Raw genomic sequence first — 17,599 nt, 5'->3', positions numbered from 1 at the left:
GAAAGACTTGGATATGTAGCGAGACCAAGAAATGTTTGTTACCGTAAGCCACTCAGATTTCTAGGTCACCTGTTACTAGAGCATAACAAAGCTTGACCTGGCTGACACACCTATTTTGCTATGGTCCCTCACCAAACAATCACACACAAATAGAATCACAAAATGTGATGCGTGCGCTTAAAGACAAGTAAAAGGGGCTTGCAAAAGATATACCAGGAGGACTCGATCTAGTGGGGCAGGGGGAGGAGAATGGTTCAAGAAAGACGGACTCTGGATTTACGTCCCCAGTCTCATCATTCATTAGCTGTGTGACTGTAGACGATTTACTTGGCCATTCATTCTTTCAATTTATTCACCTGTAAAAGCAAGAGATAATAATGGTACCCACAGCATAGGGTTGATGGGGGACTGTCTGGTTAGCCGTTAGTCATGCTCTTGTAACATCAGTCTCTCTCCATCAGATTCCAAGATCCCTGAGGGCTGGGGCCGTGCTTGTCTTGCTAACTATTGTCTCTGTTATCCAACTCAGTGCTTGGTATGAAACATATACTCAAAAACATATTAGTTGATTAAATGAATGTGTTACTAAACTATTCCAGGGACACTGAGCTCCAGCTCAGACATCCATCCAGGCTCCCTCCCTGGTGCCTGTTTCATATTCCTTACTCTAAGTGTTCTCTAAGCTTCTCTCTGCTTAGTTTTGGACCAGTACCTTGGACAACACCCTCCATGTAGCCTTGTAGATTAATATTTTGGGTAGAATAGGATGCTCTCTCCAGGATAAGATTCTCAATATTTTCCCCCCAGGACACAGTCTAATTCTTACCTGGCCCCCATGAGCAATGAGGGGCTTAGTCCCTTGCTGGCATACCACAGCTGTTATCCTGCACTGAATTGAGAAAAATCTTAGAATGTTCCCAGGGGAGTGCGTGTGTGTGTGTGTGTGTGTGTGTGTGTGTGTGTGTGTGTGTTTAACAGTTTTTAACCTGCGGTCAATAGAGATCTGGAGTCACCAGCAACCTCAGTGATCTGGAAGATGGAGGAAAGATCACAGTAATAAAACGTGTGGGTTAAGCTCCAGCAGGGAGAAGTTAGCCCAGAAAAATGGACTTCCTGGGGATGAAATACTGGTATCTCATTTTAATTTGCAAATATAAATCTTTCTATTTCACCTGCTCTAACACCATCCCCCACTTCATCTCCCTCTTCTCTGGAAAGAGTATAACCTGATTTACTGGGGAAAAAGGTCCAGCTCATGTCTTTACTGGATGTCACAGACCTCAGACAGCAATGCCAGATGGATTGCACTATGACTAGGAAACTGAGGCCATTCTTTTGGGGATTCCTTTTCTTGCCATCCCACAAGATAGGTACTCACTAATTATTTTTACATGAATGAGTGAACAAATGAATGAGTGAATGAATGAAATAATACAAAGTGAACACAATAGGGCATTGTGATATATAATAAAAATAGTTACAGATTTTCCCCATCCTTGCACATGAACCACTTTGCAATGTGACTTCGTCACTCCTCCTTTCAAAGATGGAGTCTATTTCTCTGTGAGTTTGCATTTGGCCGTGTAACTTCTTTGACCCCTGACAACATTTCCATAGCAAACGTGATGCAAGCAGAGACCCGAGAAACACTCATGTGGTTGCGCTTGCCCTTTCTTGCTGCTCTTAGAAACCCCTGTCACCACCATCATGTGAAGCAGCTGGGATGATGGCCCACACATGGCCCAGAAGCTCCCTCACTTCAGCTGACAGTCAGCTCACCTCCAGAAGCTGACTCAACTAGCTGACCAGCAGTTGGCCACAGCTGCCTGATTGAGCCCAGCTGAGCCCAGCAGAAGACAGGGCCAGCACATTCCAGCCCAAATTATCGACCCTCAGAATCTTGAGCTAAATAAATGGATGTGTCTTAAGCCACTAAATCTTGGGGTGGTTTGCTATGTGGCAAAACTGTACTGATCCAGATAGCTCATTTCACAGGTGTGTCAGGGAGGCTGTTTTACAAACACACTTATTTCATCCTCAAAATAACCCGGCATAAGTGGGTGTATTATCTTCTCCATTTTTAGGTGAGGAAACAGAATTAGAGGTAAATGAACAGACAGCAAGTGGCAGAGCTGGGAGCTGAACTCGGGTCACCTGGCTCTAAAGCCCAGCTCTCAACCACTATGATACCCTGCTCTTTACTAAAGAAAGAAAGGAAGGTTCGATTCCATCCCTTTCCACCTGTGCCCCACTCCTGAAGCCCTCTTCCTGCTCTGCTTTTGCTCCACCATCCTACTCTTTCTTTAAGGTCCAGGCGCAGCTCCTCCTCCAGGAAGGCTTCCCTGACCTCTCAAGGTCTCCAAGACCTGGCCCTCTTTTCCCCTTGGCAGCTGGAACTCTGACCCCTTTTCTGTGGCAGAGCAGAGGCTCCATGGAGCCCTGCTGATCCTGGACTGAAAGCCGTGTGACGTGATGCGGACAGAGCTCTGTTGCCGTGGGGATGGAGAGAGCTTTGGGAGGGGGTGCTTTGTCCTGAGCACAGAAGCTGGGGACCGAGGGTGACTGCAGTGGCTGCAGTAAAGGGGAGGTGGTTCCCCCAGTTTGATTCTGCCATCCCCTTCCTCCCACCCTCCCAATTCCCATGGGGACCTAAGGTTTAATCTGTGCTGTCTGTATGGGGCTTTCTCACCCCCTCTCACCCCCTGATATGCTCTGTGCTTCTTTTCCTGGTTAATCTTCCCTTGTTTGCCTCCCTCCTAAGCCTCACCTTGAGTCTTCTGAAAACACCTATCAAAATCCCAGTGTCTTTCAAAGACGGGGCCTTTGCCTGCGTGTATGGTTAGGTCCTTAAAGATGGCTGTTCTCTTGCTCTCTGTACATCCCCTGCTCGACCAGTCCCTGCTTCACTCACATGACTATCCAATCCTCTTAATTATAGGGCTTAATTAACCCCTGGAACTGATGAGCGTACCTGACATCAATTTGCCCTATAAATGGTAGCCTCCTTCTCCTCTGAGTAGTGAAGACTGCTGCCATGTCCTGTCCACCTTTGCTACACACCCTGGGGTGTTGCTCCAGGACACTTTGTGTAAGATCCCCCTGCCCAATGAACCACTGATGTCTCTGTTGCTGTCTCTGGGCTTTTTCTTTGGTCTCGAGGCTGGGCAACTACAAGGCTTACAGGCCTGCAGGATGCAGTCCCACATTGTCCCTTCCCAAATAGCTCTTCCTGGAGGGTACCGCCACTCTTGTGTGCTTTCGAACCTGCTGATTCTCTCATCAGGGACATGAGATGGAGCTGACACTCTCTTCTCCCTGTAGCGCTCCTTCCACACTCAGCTCCTACATTCTGGTATAAAAGCATCTCCTCTTTAAGCACAGACGTTAGACACCACCACGCTCTGCCAACTTTGTTCTCACCAGGTAGCCCACCGCATCCGTCAAGGTCTTTGGCATCAGGCCCACAGCTTCCTCTACATCCCACCAGCAAGACTTCAGAGTCCCAATCAACGAATGACCCAACCTGCGCCATGGCCTCAATTCCAGGGAGGGCCATTCACATCCAGACCCCAGCTCTCAGTGCCCGAACTGCTACACCCCTGAAATCTCAATTTGGATTACGCCCTCTCTTACTTCCCAAATGCCTGCTCACCAAGCTAACTGAGACCTTCCGAATAATAACCTTTTCTGCCTTCCTCTCCCTCCTGGCCTCTCCAGATCCCTAGAAAGGCTATATTCGCATTCCCGCCGTCAACCCGTCGCCAGCACCTTCAAGTCTTTACTTCCTCATCCTTTTTGCCTTTTGACACCCTGTAAACCCCACCTCTGCAGCCTCATACACCTTCTCCACACCCGTTCCCTGGAGGTGGAGCTTTCTGTAACTCCAAAAAAAAATCACAGAAGTGGGCAAGTTAGACCCATCACAAGCTCCTGGCTTTCAACATCAAGGGTGCCCCGCAGCATTACCTGGTATACCTTCTTTGAGTGCCTGCCCAGCCTCTGAACCACTTCCCCTGAGCAGGGTTCCTAAATCTCCTCTACTCTCTAATGCATCCAGATCCCCCCTGCTTTACTTGCAAGACAGCTGCAAACTTGTTCCTCCTGAACCTTCCTCCATCCTGCCCTTGAGCCTCAGAGGCAGAAGTTCCTCTCCAACCCCAGGGCCCACCCCAATGGCCTTGGACCCCATCCTCTCCCATCTTGCCCTGTCCCCACCCTGAGAATGTTGCTTCATTCCCTCCCCATCTATCAGAGATTGTTCTCTATAGACTTCTTTCCATCAATCTCAAAACATGCTCCCTTATTGCTTTCCTTAAGAAGCAAATCTTAATACACACCTATCTTATCTCAACCCCACCCACTTCTAATAGGCAGCCCCTTTCTCTCCCTCCCTTCAGAGCAAACTCTGGGGAAGAGAAGTCTATACTCCCGTGGCGAACCTTGACACCCTAGAAACCCCCAGGGGGATTGAGAAGGTAAATACTGATCAGTCCATACCACAGTCGTCACTTAAAAGGCTTAAATTTTCCATGAATTTAGTCATTCCTGTATCCAACACGTATTTGTTAAGTACCTATAATGCCCCAGGCAAACATTACTGAGTGACTTCTGAGTAGCCCAGGATGTTCTGAGGAGCTAAAGATACGGCAGAGACATAAATGTGTTCTGTAGCCCAGTTCTACAAGAATTAAGACCTTTTTCCTGCAGAAAAAAAAGTTATGAAATTTTCCTTTTACGTGTGTCCTTCACCCAAGTCAACCTCCACTCCCACACATGTTCCTGCATTTCGTAGTGTATTTTTGAGCAAGAAAAAAAAGAAAAAAACCTGTTTTGGTGATTGACTTAGAGAGCACAGCTCTGCTGAAATTCCCAGTATATTAACACAGTGCTAACCTCAAGGATTCCACTAAAACTCGACGCTGGCAGGACTAACGTGCAGCAATGAATAGATTTCAGGAAAAGCAGCTGGGGCAAAGGCAGTGTAGTGACAATGGAGTTAGTCGGGAAAATCAAATATAAGAATCCATTTCAGCCCATGATATATTCTGAACACATCTACTTAGGCACTTTCTTGAAATAGACAAGCATATCCTTAAGCTTCCCTGATATAAACACAATTCAGACATCCCCACTCAGTGCCACCAGCCATTCCCAAATCCCCAAGCCTATTTCTTTCTTTCTTTTTTTAAGATATTTTCTTTCTTTTTTTTAAAAAAATAAATTTATTTATTTGTTTTTGGCTGCATTGGGCCTTTGTTGCTACACGTGGGTTTTCTCTAGTTGTGGTGAGCGGGTGCTACTCTTCGTTGCGGTGCACGGGATTCTCACTGCAGTGGCCTCTCTTGTTGTGGAGCACGGGGCTCTAGGCGCACAGGCTTCAGTAGTTGTGGCTCATGGGCTCTAGAGCACAGGCTCAGTAGTTGTGGCTTGTGGGCTCTAGAGCGCAGGCTCAGTAGTTGTGGCGCACGACGGGATTAGTTGCTCCACGGCATGTAGGATCTTCCTGGACCAGGGCTTGAACCCCTGTCCCCTGCTTTCCTGGTGGTGCAGTGGCTGAGAGTCCGCCTGTCGATGCAGGGGACGCGGGTTTGTGCCCCGGTTCGGGAAGATTCCACATGCCGCGGAGCAGCTGGGCCTGTGCATCCGGAGCCTGTGCTCCGCAACGGGATTGGCCACAACAGTGAGAGGCCCGTGTACCGCAAAAAAAAAAAAAACAACCACTTCCCCTGAGCAGGGTTCCTAAATCTCCTCTACTCTCTAATGCATCCAGATCCCCCCTGCTTTACTTGCAAGACAGCTGCAAACGTGTTTCTCCTGAACCTCCCTCCATCCTGCCCTTGAGCCTCAGAGGCAGAAGTTCCTCTCCAACCCCAGGGCCCACCCCAGTGTCCCCTGCATTGGCAGGCAGATTCTTAACCACTGTGCCACCAGGGAAGTCCCAAGCCTATTTCTTATACTCCTTCGTCACACTCTTAGCTAGGGCTGGTAACACCTCCTCCAGGGGACCTTTGGAAATGAGCGGGGGATGTTCTGGCTCCACATCAACGTTGATGGTGGTCAGGATCCAGGGATGCTAAACGTCCTGCACTGAGTAGGACAGTCCCACAGAATGAAGAACTGCCCTACCCAAAATGCACTGACACCCTACTTAGAAACGCAGCAAGGAGCAGCCCACTTCCTAATGGCCGGCGCTTTGTGCAAAGGGCTGCAGAGCACTGGTATAGACTCTGGGGAAACCTCCCCACTTCCTGCTCCAAATGGATGAACGAAAGGGAGCAGTCTCTCTCCTGAGATGAAATGCTTGTGACTTACATTCTGTCATTGGCTTGCTGTTCTTATCCTGGGCTCTCCTGGATGCAGCTCTGCAAAACCAGCTTGAGTGGGGGAGTGAGTTACAGAAATCTCCGGGGGCGGCAGGGAGGGTGTTAGTACAGCCCTGCCAGTAGGACAACCCTTAGGGTCTGAGAGTCTCTCTTGCATGGGGCTGGGGTCAAACGGAAAGGCAGGCCCGCTCTGTGTGTCAACAAGTGTTGGTGGCAGGAGAAGCCCCCGCTCCTGTCCAACCTGTACCCATAGCAACTGGCCCTCATCGAAAAGAGTGACAAGGATCTGGCTTCCATCCCAGTGGGGGAGGGCACATCTCTCAAGCTCCCATCCCTGGGTCTCCATGAAAAGATACCAGGTCTAAAAGTACAGATCCTGCCAGAGCCTATCTTGACTGATAATAGCTCATACTACCAATAAAGGTAACAGCAGTGATGATGTATTAATTGAGGACTTACTGTGTGCCATGCCTAGTGCCGAGCACCCTATGTATTTCTCCATTTAACCCTCACAAAACCTCTATCTGATAGAGTCTATCAGACAGGTGAGTTTAACTCCAGTTTACAGATGAAGGGTCAGGCTTCTGGGTTAAGGCTGGTAAGTGGCAAAGCCAGTGTGTCTGGGCAGGCTGCTAGGAGGTCGTGTTATGAAGACTACCTTCATTCACTAAAAAGTCTTTATGAACAACTTTATGAACAGATCCATTTGCTAATCAGAGGTGCACGGAACCCTACTCTGTGCTAGGCAGTGTGCTAGGCACCAGGGATACACTGGAGAACAGAGCAAAGTGCCTGCCCTCAAGGAGCTTACGATGTAGTGGTGGAGAGAGACCACTAACAAGTACACCAATTCACGTATATATCCATCAACTGTGATGACAATTACATTTATACAGACAGCTATCCCTCAGGATCTGTGGGGAATTGATTCCAGGACCCCCGCGGATACCAAAATCCACGGATGCTCGAATCCCTCATATAAAATGGCACAGTGCAGCTGGAGCATCCTCGGGGTCCGCATCCTACGGAGAGATGGTCGTCCTAGTTCCTCAGGGCAAAGCAGGAGCTCCACAGGCAAGGGCACGCGCAGAGAACCCTCATGAGTCCAGAGAGCTGACTTGCCTGTGTTCCGTGGCCTGGCCCACGGTGGGTGGGAAGGACAGAGTTGACTGGGTAGTATTTTCAATTCTCCTTCAGCCCAGTCTCTGGACCCTGCCGTAAGTCCTCTCAGGGAGGAAACTGCAAATTAAACTCGGTTTTCCTTTAGAACCCAAGAAGAAGAACATGCCTGGTGGTTGGCTGGATCGGCTACTCCCTCACTGTATTCTCACTGCAGCCTTTATTCATCCAGCAAGTGTGCCCTGAACATCTCTTCGGTGCCAAGCCTTCATCACACCACACGACAGGGGCTTATTGTCCTGTCTCTGTCCAGAGAACTTCCTGAGAGTGGAGGCCACACATCTAATGAAACCAGGGAGGTAGTCCTGAGCCACGGCTTGGAGCGTGGGTTCCCAGTTAGGCAACCAGGGTTTCAAGCCAGGTGCTACCTCTTGGTCATTATGTGACCAGTTTCTCCCCTGTACAAATGGGGTAATAGCAGTACCTACTTCCCAGGGCTCTTGAGGGTTTTCACCGAGATTATACACACAAAGCATTTAGAAAAATGCCTAGAAACAGTAAACAATAAATGTAAGTTGTCGTTAGCATTATCTTTAGGCAGCCTAGCGAGCTCCCCAAAACTGTTGAGAGATTGCCCTAATTAGAATAAGAAGCCAACGTTACTGAGCCCCATTCCGTGCCAGGCTTGGCGCCAGGCACCTAGGAGCTGGTTACTGGATTGAAATCTTAGCACCCACCCCCGCTTTCCTGATCAGGAAGCTGAGGCTCAGGGAGGTGAAGTGACTTGTAAGAGACCACACAGGCAAGTCAGGTTCCAAATTCAGCTCCTTGGATGCTGGCTCAGTGACCTATCCCCGAGGCCCGAGGCCTGAGAGGCAAAGCTCTCCAAGAATGGCAGGTGAGTGGTGGGAGGCTGCCCTCGAGCGTGACATAATCACACCGAACATCATGTTCTAGGCACTGGGCTAGGTGTTGTCTCATATGGGCCAACAGAGCCCTCATAATAATTCAGTGAAGCCCCAATTCCTGGATTATAACTGGCGTTGGAAAGACTGCGTCACTGGCCGCAATCACACATGTGCTATGGGCAGAACTGGGCCTAGATCCCAGCCTCCCCTGACCCCAAGGTTGTGAGGGCATCAATCACTGCCCTGGGCCCTCTGGAGCACAAGCTACCCCCTCAAACAAGCAGCCTACACTGCAGAAGTGAGAGGGCCGAGGGGAGGAGCTGAGGGACGGCTGTTCAGAGGATGTGCAAGAAGCAGGGCGTCCCAGGGCTAGACACTGCGCCACCCCAGAGGCCCCACTTACTCTGTGTCCCACAGGAATGGGGCCCCTGGAAACGTGTGAGGGTACAGCTCAGAGGCTAATAAATAGAGACCCACCATGTGACCCAGCAATTCCACTTTAGGGTATTTATCAAAAAAAGTAAAAGTAAAAACACTAATTAGAAAAGATAGAACACACCACAATGTTCATAACAGCACTAATTACAATTGCCAAGCTATGGAAGCAATGTACGTGCCCATCAACAGGTGAATGGATAAAGAAGATGCAGTATATATGTATATAACATATATATTTTATACACATACATTATACACACACACACACACAATGGAATATTACTCAACCATAAAAAAGAATGAAATTTTGCCATTTGCAGCAACATGGATGGACCTGCAGGGTATTATGCTAAGTCAGACAAAGACAAATACTGTGTGATATCACTTATATGTGGAATCTAAAAAATAATACAAACTAGTGAATATAACATAAAGAAACAGACTCACAGATATAAAGAACAAGCTAGTGGTTACTAGTGGGGAGAGGGATGGGAGAAGGGGCAATAGAGGGGTAGGGGATTAAGAAGTATAAACTATTAGGCATAAAATAAGCTACAGGGATATATTGTACAACATGGGGAATACAACGAATATTTTATAATAACTATAAATGAAGTATAACCTTTAAAAATTGTGAATCGCTATATTGTACACCTGTAACATATAATATTGTACAGCAACTATACTTCAATTTAAAATAAAGAATTGTGAAGGATCTGAGACTTCACCCTACTAACAAGCTAACCTAACAGATGCTGGTAGAAAACACAACATGCTTGGGTCAGAGACAAGGGACTATTTTGCTCTGTATCTTACCATAGTCAATCCCTACCTTAGTGGAAGAGTTAACAATTTATAGAATTACAAAAAAATATGACCAAATTAGCATTCGGAAGCTCTAAGAAATATAAAATAAAATATTAAATGCAGAGATTTAATGAAGAGATGAAGAAAATGAAGAGATCCAAATAACCCTATTTGGATTAGTCCCTGAATAATGCAGAGCTGGAGGTGGCCAGCCAGAGTTTCAGGACAGGGTAAGGCTCCCCCAGGACCGTAATCCAGTCGGGGGCCCTGCACTAACAGTCCTCAGCTGATGCCTGGGCCATAAAACCACACATGAGAAGCCGAGAAACAAACTCAGGGAAGTTTTTCAAAACCTCACAACCACTTGGTGCCTGGCATTCTCATTTATTTATAGGTATAAATCGCAGAGAAGTGAAGAAGTCTGCCAAAGGTCGCAGAGAAGTGGCTGGCGAGTTAAATTCTCATCCCACAAAGTAAAACTTTTCAACTGTCTCTCAGATGTTACTTGAAAGTTCTGGGGGTGCAAGCACAGGTCAGGAAGGGCCTCTAATGCCGCATGCGTTGGCCTTGGGAGCACTGCCGACCAGGCCAGGAGTGATGGCTTTATCATGACCCCACGTGGGAATGGCAGTTTCTAGACAGTGATTAGCAGACAGAGAAATAAGCTAGTTTTCTCACTCATTTCTCTCTCTCTCTCTCTCTCTGCATGTGTGTGTATATGCATGGAGAGCCAAGTGAGAAAAAAATGAAGAAATTCTAGAAATTCCAAAAAGCAGAGGCAACAGATTCCATCTACAATTCCACACTTCTCTTAAACACATTACCTGATCTAACAGGGAATTCATCTCCGGGGTAAATAGAAGACTTCTTTCAACTCAATTCTAATGTTTATACCTTGAGTCAAAAAGCACTTCCTGAAGCATAAACGTGGCAGCTTCAGTATTTCAAAAACTTTAGAAAGAATTTAAGTTCCTTTCATCTTCCTTCTTCTACAGCCAAAAATTTACCTTCCTGTGGAAAAAGCACTTTTCCCCCCTGTGTCTTTTACAGTCTAGAAGATTCAGGCAGAAAGAATGGGAGAGGTCTTCAGACCTTCTCTTGTCCCGTTTCTCCTCTGATGGCCTAATGAGAAAGTGGCTTGGGGCCGTAGGTTGCACCGTATAAATGGTAATTTCTAAGTGTCCAACTCCCTCTCTAGATCGGGGCTCTTCCAGGTCAGGGACCTGGGTAAAGCTGCCTCTGCCTCTCACAGTTCTTGGCCTAACATAATACTCAATGCATGTTTGTTGAATGAGCAAATGAAGGAATGAGTGAGTGAATGAGTGATCGACTGAATAAACAGAGCCTGTGGGGAGACCCCATTGTTGCACTTCTCCCAGCAGAAGAAATTTTCCAGGCTGTTACACTAATTAGGGCTAATATTCTCAGTTATTTTGAGGATTGCTTGAAATTTGCTGCTAATTTAAATAAAATGGTTACATTTACTCATTAACCAATTAGCATGCTTAGTAGCAACTTCACCTCACTAATTTGATTAGTTACACTAGGCTTTCTCCTACCCAAGGCCTTCTCCGAGACCCGGGAATATCACAATGCTATCAGAGTGAACTTTTTAAACAACGTTTAAGCAGAATCTCTCAAAGGGTTGAAACAGGTGAACCCCACCCCTCTTCCTCGTCCAAGCTGCCTTTGGGTCTCTGATGTCTTTGGGCCCCACTATAAGTTACTCTACAATGCCACTCTATCACTAGACCAAATTTGTTCTTCAAGGGAAATGAAACTTTTCAAAATATGAGGACTTCCTGAAAGACAACCTAGCATGTGTTTGATGAATGAATGAATGAAACTGGAGGAGAAAATGGAACACAAAATACAGGCATCCTTCCTAGACCTGTCTTGGCCAGTAGATTGTGCTGTGGCCCCAGGGAAGTAGTTCACATCCCCAGTTGCCATTTTCTTGTTTTCTTATTTGTCAGAGGAGGAAGTGATTTAGAAAATACCTAACTTTGTGTGGCAGAGACAAGGCTTCCTGGGCACCCAGAAGACTCTAACTTCTAGTGAGGCAGGGCCACGTGATAGCTCTGGTGAATCGAATGTGACAGGAAGCGATGTGAGGCACTTTTCATCTGAGGCACAGAAGTCAGGTTTCTAGTCACACTTTTCCTCTTTGAGGGTGTTGGGGGTTGAATTGTGTACCTCAAAAATTTGTATGTTGAAGTCCTAACATCTAGTACCTCAGAATGTGACCTTATTTGGAAATAAGTGTAATAAACAATTACACTGCAGATGTAATTATTTAAGTTAGGATGAGGTCATTCTGGAGCGGTAGCCCCTAATCCAATATGACTGGCATCCTCATAAAAAGGGGGAATTTGGACACAGACAAGCACACGGGGAGAACACCATGTGATGATGGAGTTATGCTGCCCCAAGCTAAGGAACTACCAGAAGCTAAGGAGAGAGGCCTGGGATTGATCCTTTCCTAGCGCCTTTGGAGAGAGCATGGCCCTGCCGGCATCTTGGTCTTGGACTTCTAGCCTTCAGAACTGTGAGATGATAAATTTCTGTTCTCTAAGCCACCCAGTCTGCACTCCTTTGTTACGGCTGCTCTAGGAAATAATTACGGGGAAAGTCCATGTGCTTCGACTGTGAATCCACAAGGGTACCCAAGTCACTAAGGGCCTGGAGAGCCACCCCACCTTTAGCCAACTTTGTGAAAAGACTAAGAGAACTACCTAAAACCTGGAAATACGGCAAAAAAGGACGGGAGGTTACCTAGCCTTTAAATATCATAACTGGAGCATCGTCTAACAAGCCCACCCAAGAGTATGTAATTTTCCAAGAGAATATACCTGTGTTTGACTTTGTTATTTACCTTTTGATTAGTACCCAGACACTATGAAGTTAAACGTTAACTTCTAGATTCCTGTCTGGGTAGAAAAGATCACATTAAAGGCTACGATTTTATTTCCCTGTAGGACATTAACTACGTTTGTACCTAATCTATAATCTTATTCTAACACTCTTTTTTAGAAAATGCTTACAGATACTGAGTTCCTCAAATACTTTCAGTACCTGCTTACTGTTTCCCTTATTAATGAGTTAAATACGTTTTTATCCCTTGTTCATTTTAATTTGTTTAATGTTTAATGTAAAAGGTTTTACTTTTTTGAATTGACAAAATTAACTTGTTTGGTTAACGCCAGTGAGGTTTGGGGATTGATTATTACCTGGCTGATACAGGTTCTCTCTGGTTTTAAAACCCCAAATGAAAAAACCTTAGAAATTTGGATAAAGGAAGCAACGAAGGGAAGTTCATCCTCAAAGTCGGCAAGATGAACTTGACCAGGTCGCAGTCCTGCTTTCTTGTCCTCTTCCTCCTTCACCATTCTTGCCTGGCTGAAATCCAAGGCATGCAGCTCAACTGTGGCCATATACATAATTCCCAAGAAAGAAAAGAGTTCAAGCCCTGGCTGGGTTGAAGACTGAGGATGAAATAATATAGAAAAGTCTGTTTCCAGCACTAGAATGGCAACTTCGTGAGGGCAGCGACTTCCATATGGCTCGTCACTGTCTCTCAAGGCCAAGAACAGTATCTGGCAAATTATGGACTCTCATTCGTTAAAGAAAAATTTAAAAAGGTAATGAATTAAAAAGTCATAGAACTTCAGGGTGGGGGTGCCCTTAGGGATTTCTCAGCTTAAGCATCCACATGACATAGGAACCCTGCACAATGCCCCTGGACCCCGCCACCTCTGATGACGGAGAGGCCACGACTGCCTGAGACAATGACTGGAAAAAGTTTCCTTTACACTCAGTCAAAAAATCTGTGTCCTTATAATTTTGGAAGTTTCATGTCTCTCTTAAAGCTGCTCCTCTCCAGGCTAAACAATTCTCATTCGTAAGGACATGGTCTTGAATCTCTTTACGAATCTGGTAATAATTATCCAATATTTAGTAAGCAATGACTGTGTACCAGGTTTGTTGTCTAAGTGTTTTACGTGCATCAATTTATTTAATTCTTATAACAATTCTAAAATGTAGACACTACTATAATCTCTACTTTATAGGTTATGAAATTGACACAAAGAAGTTATGACACCTATCCAGGGAACCGGGTTAGTAAGTGGTAGGGCTGGGATTTGAACCCAGGTAATCTGGTTCTTGACCACTCTATACCTCATCATTTGCCTTTCAACATTTTTACTCTTCCTATCAAGTGTGATGCTCGGGGAGGAGCATGTGAGGTTTCATAACAGAGCCCAGAAAGACTGTCACCTAGGGCAGGTCTCTGTTCCCCAGACAACAATGTGAGGTACCACATCCCTCCTCTGGAGTTGTACAGTGCACAACCTGCATAATTGGACGTGGCAGTCCCATCTGTGAACTTCCCTGGCTTCTCCTTGACCTCTGTGGCCATGGTACCAAGAGATTTGCTGAGAGCTGTTAGTAGGAGGGGAAAATGTTCCTGGAAATGCATATTGAGCACTTAATTTGGACCAAGTCTGGGAGATTCAGAGTATCCCTGAGGCCTGTATCTGTCCACAGTCCCCTTCTGAGACGTACCCTGACCTTGTACTAAGGTGATATCCCTGAGCTCCTCCTTTTCTCGTCTCTTCCATGAGCCAATGAAATTCTTAAGGGCTAGTGGATGCCTTTGGGAAGCCTTGAGAGCCAGAGGCCCTGCCTCCTCACCCATCGCTTACCCCTGTACCCATGTCCACCCCTAGTGGATGGATGAACTCCCGCCAAGGATACACAGCCCATCTCCAGGATGACCCAGTTCTCCCCAGCTCTCCCAACTCACTGGGAAGGCCATACTCAACAAACTCCTGCCACGGCAGAGTACCTACACCTCTCTGTTCTGGGAAGTATGTGATTTGAGGCTCGTCTCAAGCCTCCTTACCTCTGGGCTGTGCACCTCAGCTGCAGGCCTGGTAGGAGAGGGCAACTGGGCCCAGTTGGGGTTGTCCCATATACAGCCCACTTATACGAGGGTTCTGTGGGGAACGGGGAGGGGAACCCAAGTCTGCTTGCTGCAGCTCCACATCGAGAAGCTGATTTACAAAGCCTCAAGGGAAGGCAGCTCCCAGAATTCCTGGCAAGCACAGCACAAACTCACAGCTTCCCAGGCCAACTGAATTTCAGAACAAAAGAATTCGAGGTAAGCAGATTGTCAGAGCTGGCAGAGCTGGGCCTGGAGATGGCCAGTCCAACTTCCTGGCTTGCAGATAAGAATACAGACCCAGACAAACCTAATCAACGGTGCTAGAGATCAGAATTGTCATTACCTTTGTGTAGAGGTATTGACCAAGAGGCACAATGAGGAGGCCCACTGGGGTGATGAGTTTGATCTGGGTGGTGCCTGTACAGCGTCTACACATGTGGAAACTCATTGAACTGCACACCTAAGATGTGTGTACTTTAGTGTGAAAGGACACCTCAATAAAAGAATAAAACAAAATAAAGGTCCAGAGAGGGTTAAGGTGACATTGCAAATGTGTGGCAAGACCAGGCCTAGGACTCAGGCTTCCTGACGCCCCATTCACTGCCCTCGCCCCTACACCCCTGCATTTTCTGCTGCTGTAGCAAAATGCTCTCGTAGTCTATGCGTCGGCTCTGACCAGAGCAGGAGCCTACGGCACATGGCACATGAGGCCAAGGAAAGTCAGTCCAATGTGGGCTGGAGTTAGAAACTGGAGGGTATTTATACTGAGCAAGGCTCAATGGGCAGTGATAATAATAATATTATCATTATAGCAATACTAATAGCTAACATTTATTGAGCACTATTTAAATGTATTACATCCTTTCAACAACCGTTATGGTATATACCGTTATTAATCCACAAGTTACAGATTAAAAAAATAGGCCCAGATGGAAAAACCTGCCCGAAGGTTCCCAACTAGAAAGTTCCAAAGCTGACATCTGGGCTCAGGCGAGCTGGCTCCAGAATCCACACTCCTGACAACACAGACGGCCCCGTATTGAATCATCTGCACCCGGCAGACTGGCAGCCTGGGCTTGAACAGACAGCCATCATCCCACGGAGGAAACACCTGACGCTCGGTCAGGGACCTAGATAAGCACCAACCCTGCACGTTTCCACACAGATTTGTTAAAAGAAAGTTTACCTGTTGTGTTCTTGGTCGTAGGCATTACAAAGCAGAGAGGGAATTTACACAAAGACCCAACTCCCTCTGACCTGGCCATCTTGACTCACACTCAAGAACAACTGAAGACTCAGGTGCCTGGATGCATTTATAATCAGAGAAATGCAAATTAAAACTACCATGTGATAGCTCTATACACCCACTGTAATGTCTAGATGTTTAAAAAGACAGACAGTACCAAATGCTGGCAAGACTGGGGAATAACTAGGACTCTAATATATGGCTGGTGGGAGTAAAAATTAACACAGCGACTTTGGAAAACTGACAGTATTTTAGATGACTCTGGCCGCCATAACAAAATGCCGCAGGCTGGGCGGCTTAAACAACGGAAGCTTATTTTCACACAGTTTTGGAGTCTGGAAGTGCAAGACCAAGGTGCTGCCATTCCGTTTCTTGTGAGGGAGTTCTCTTCCTGGCTTGCAAACGACTCCCTCCTTGGTGTGTCCTCACGTGGCAGAGAGAGACAGACAGGGAATGAGGAGCTCTCTGGTGGCCCTTCTTAGAAGGACACCAATCCTCTCACATCAGGGCTCCACTTTATGGCCTTATTTAACCTAATTACTTCCTTACACCGAATATAGTCAGGATTAGCACTGCAACACGTGGATTTTGGGGTGACACAATTTCAGTCAATAGCATTCTGCTCTTGGCCCCCCGAATTCCTTTCCTTCTCTCAGTCAACATACATTCATTTCATCCCGCCAGCCCCGAAAGTCTTAACTCATTCCAGCATCAACTCGTCTAAAGTCCAAATATCATCTAAATATCATCTAAATCAGATATGTGTGAGACACAAGGTGTGATTCATCCTGAGGCAAAATCTCTCTCCAGCTAAGACACTGTGAAATCAGACAAGTTATGTGCTTTCAAAATGTGATGGTGGGACAGGCATAGGATAGATGATCGTGTTCCAAAAGGGAGAAGTTGAAAGGAAGAAAGGGTCGATGGGCCCCAACAAGCCCAAACCACAGCAAGGCAAATTCCACTCGATCTTAAGGCTCAAGAATAATCATCTTTTGTCTCGATACTCTGCCCTCCAGGCCCACTGGGGTGGCAGCATCACCCTCATGTCTCTGCAGGGCCGCCTGCCCCTTCAGCTCTCTGGAGTGGTCCCACCCAAGGTGCTCGCTGCTTTGGCCCTACCCCTCTGGTACTGGGTCATCCTTGCCCACTGAAACCAGAGCAGCAGGCCTATCCTTTGAGGGAATGGCCTTACCCCTGGGCCTGTGGTGGGAGTGGCAGCCCTGATGATCTCTACATCACCTTCAGTACTATTCTTCCCTTTTCTTGAGGAATAGTGCATGTTCACAACTGAATAGCTATGTGGTCCCATCTTATAGAATCCAAGAATCCAATAGCGTTCCTTCACTCTGCCCCACTTTTTCTCTAGTTCAAACTGGCAGTGTCTCTGCTGGTATAAGCCCATCTCTACTGATGCCTTCTACTGTGAGATGACTAATTAAGTCCATGAATCCCACCCATGATCTCTTAATCAAATGGTTGTTCATTCACACTCTTGGTATTCTCTCCAGAAGAAGCTTTCTCATTTTTTTGCAAAGTGAACAGGCTAAGAATTTCCCAAATCTTCAAGTTAAGGTTAAATGAGGTCATAGGGTACAGCTCTGATCCAATTGGGTTAGTGTTCCTTTAAGAAGAGACACCAGGGCTTCCCTGGTGGCGCAGTGGTTGAGAGTCCACCTGCCGATGCAGGGGACACGGGTTCGTGCCCCGGTCCGGGAAGATCCCACATGCCGCGGAGCGGCTGGGCCCGTGAGCCATGGCCGGTGAGCCTGCACATCCGGAGCCTGTGCTCCGCAACGGGAGAGGCCAC

The 17,599-nt window shown here is 46.8% G+C and overlaps 1 protein-coding gene and 1 long non-coding RNA gene across 5 annotated transcripts in view; both read right to left on the bottom strand.

Annotated features, from left to right (window-relative positions):
- GALNT18 (polypeptide N-acetylgalactosaminyltransferase 18) overlaps window positions 1–17,599 on the bottom strand; it is a 350,064-nt gene that overhangs the window by 37,994 nt on the left and 294,471 nt on the right. The gene's annotated exons all lie outside the window — the stretch shown is intronic.
- Window positions 10,723–17,342, bottom strand: LOC113625002 (uncharacterized). Its single transcript, XR_003434534.1, has 3 exons — window positions 16,725–17,342; window positions 14,662–14,666; window positions 10,723–10,732 (listed from the first exon to the last, which is right to left on the bottom strand). It is a non-coding gene; the product is annotated as an uncharacterized LOC113625002 (long non-coding RNA).

Source organism: Aethalodelphis obliquidens, unplaced genomic scaffold, assembly GCF_003676395.1.
Source record: "Aethalodelphis obliquidens isolate GAN/ISIS:26980383/991018 unplaced genomic scaffold, ASM367639v1 scaffold14, whole genome shotgun sequence".
Lineage (NCBI taxonomy): Eukaryota > Metazoa > Chordata > Mammalia > Artiodactyla > Delphinidae > Aethalodelphis > Aethalodelphis obliquidens.
The sequence above is the reverse complement of the archived record's forward strand: the minus strand, read 5'-3'. Positions and strand labels throughout refer to the sequence as shown.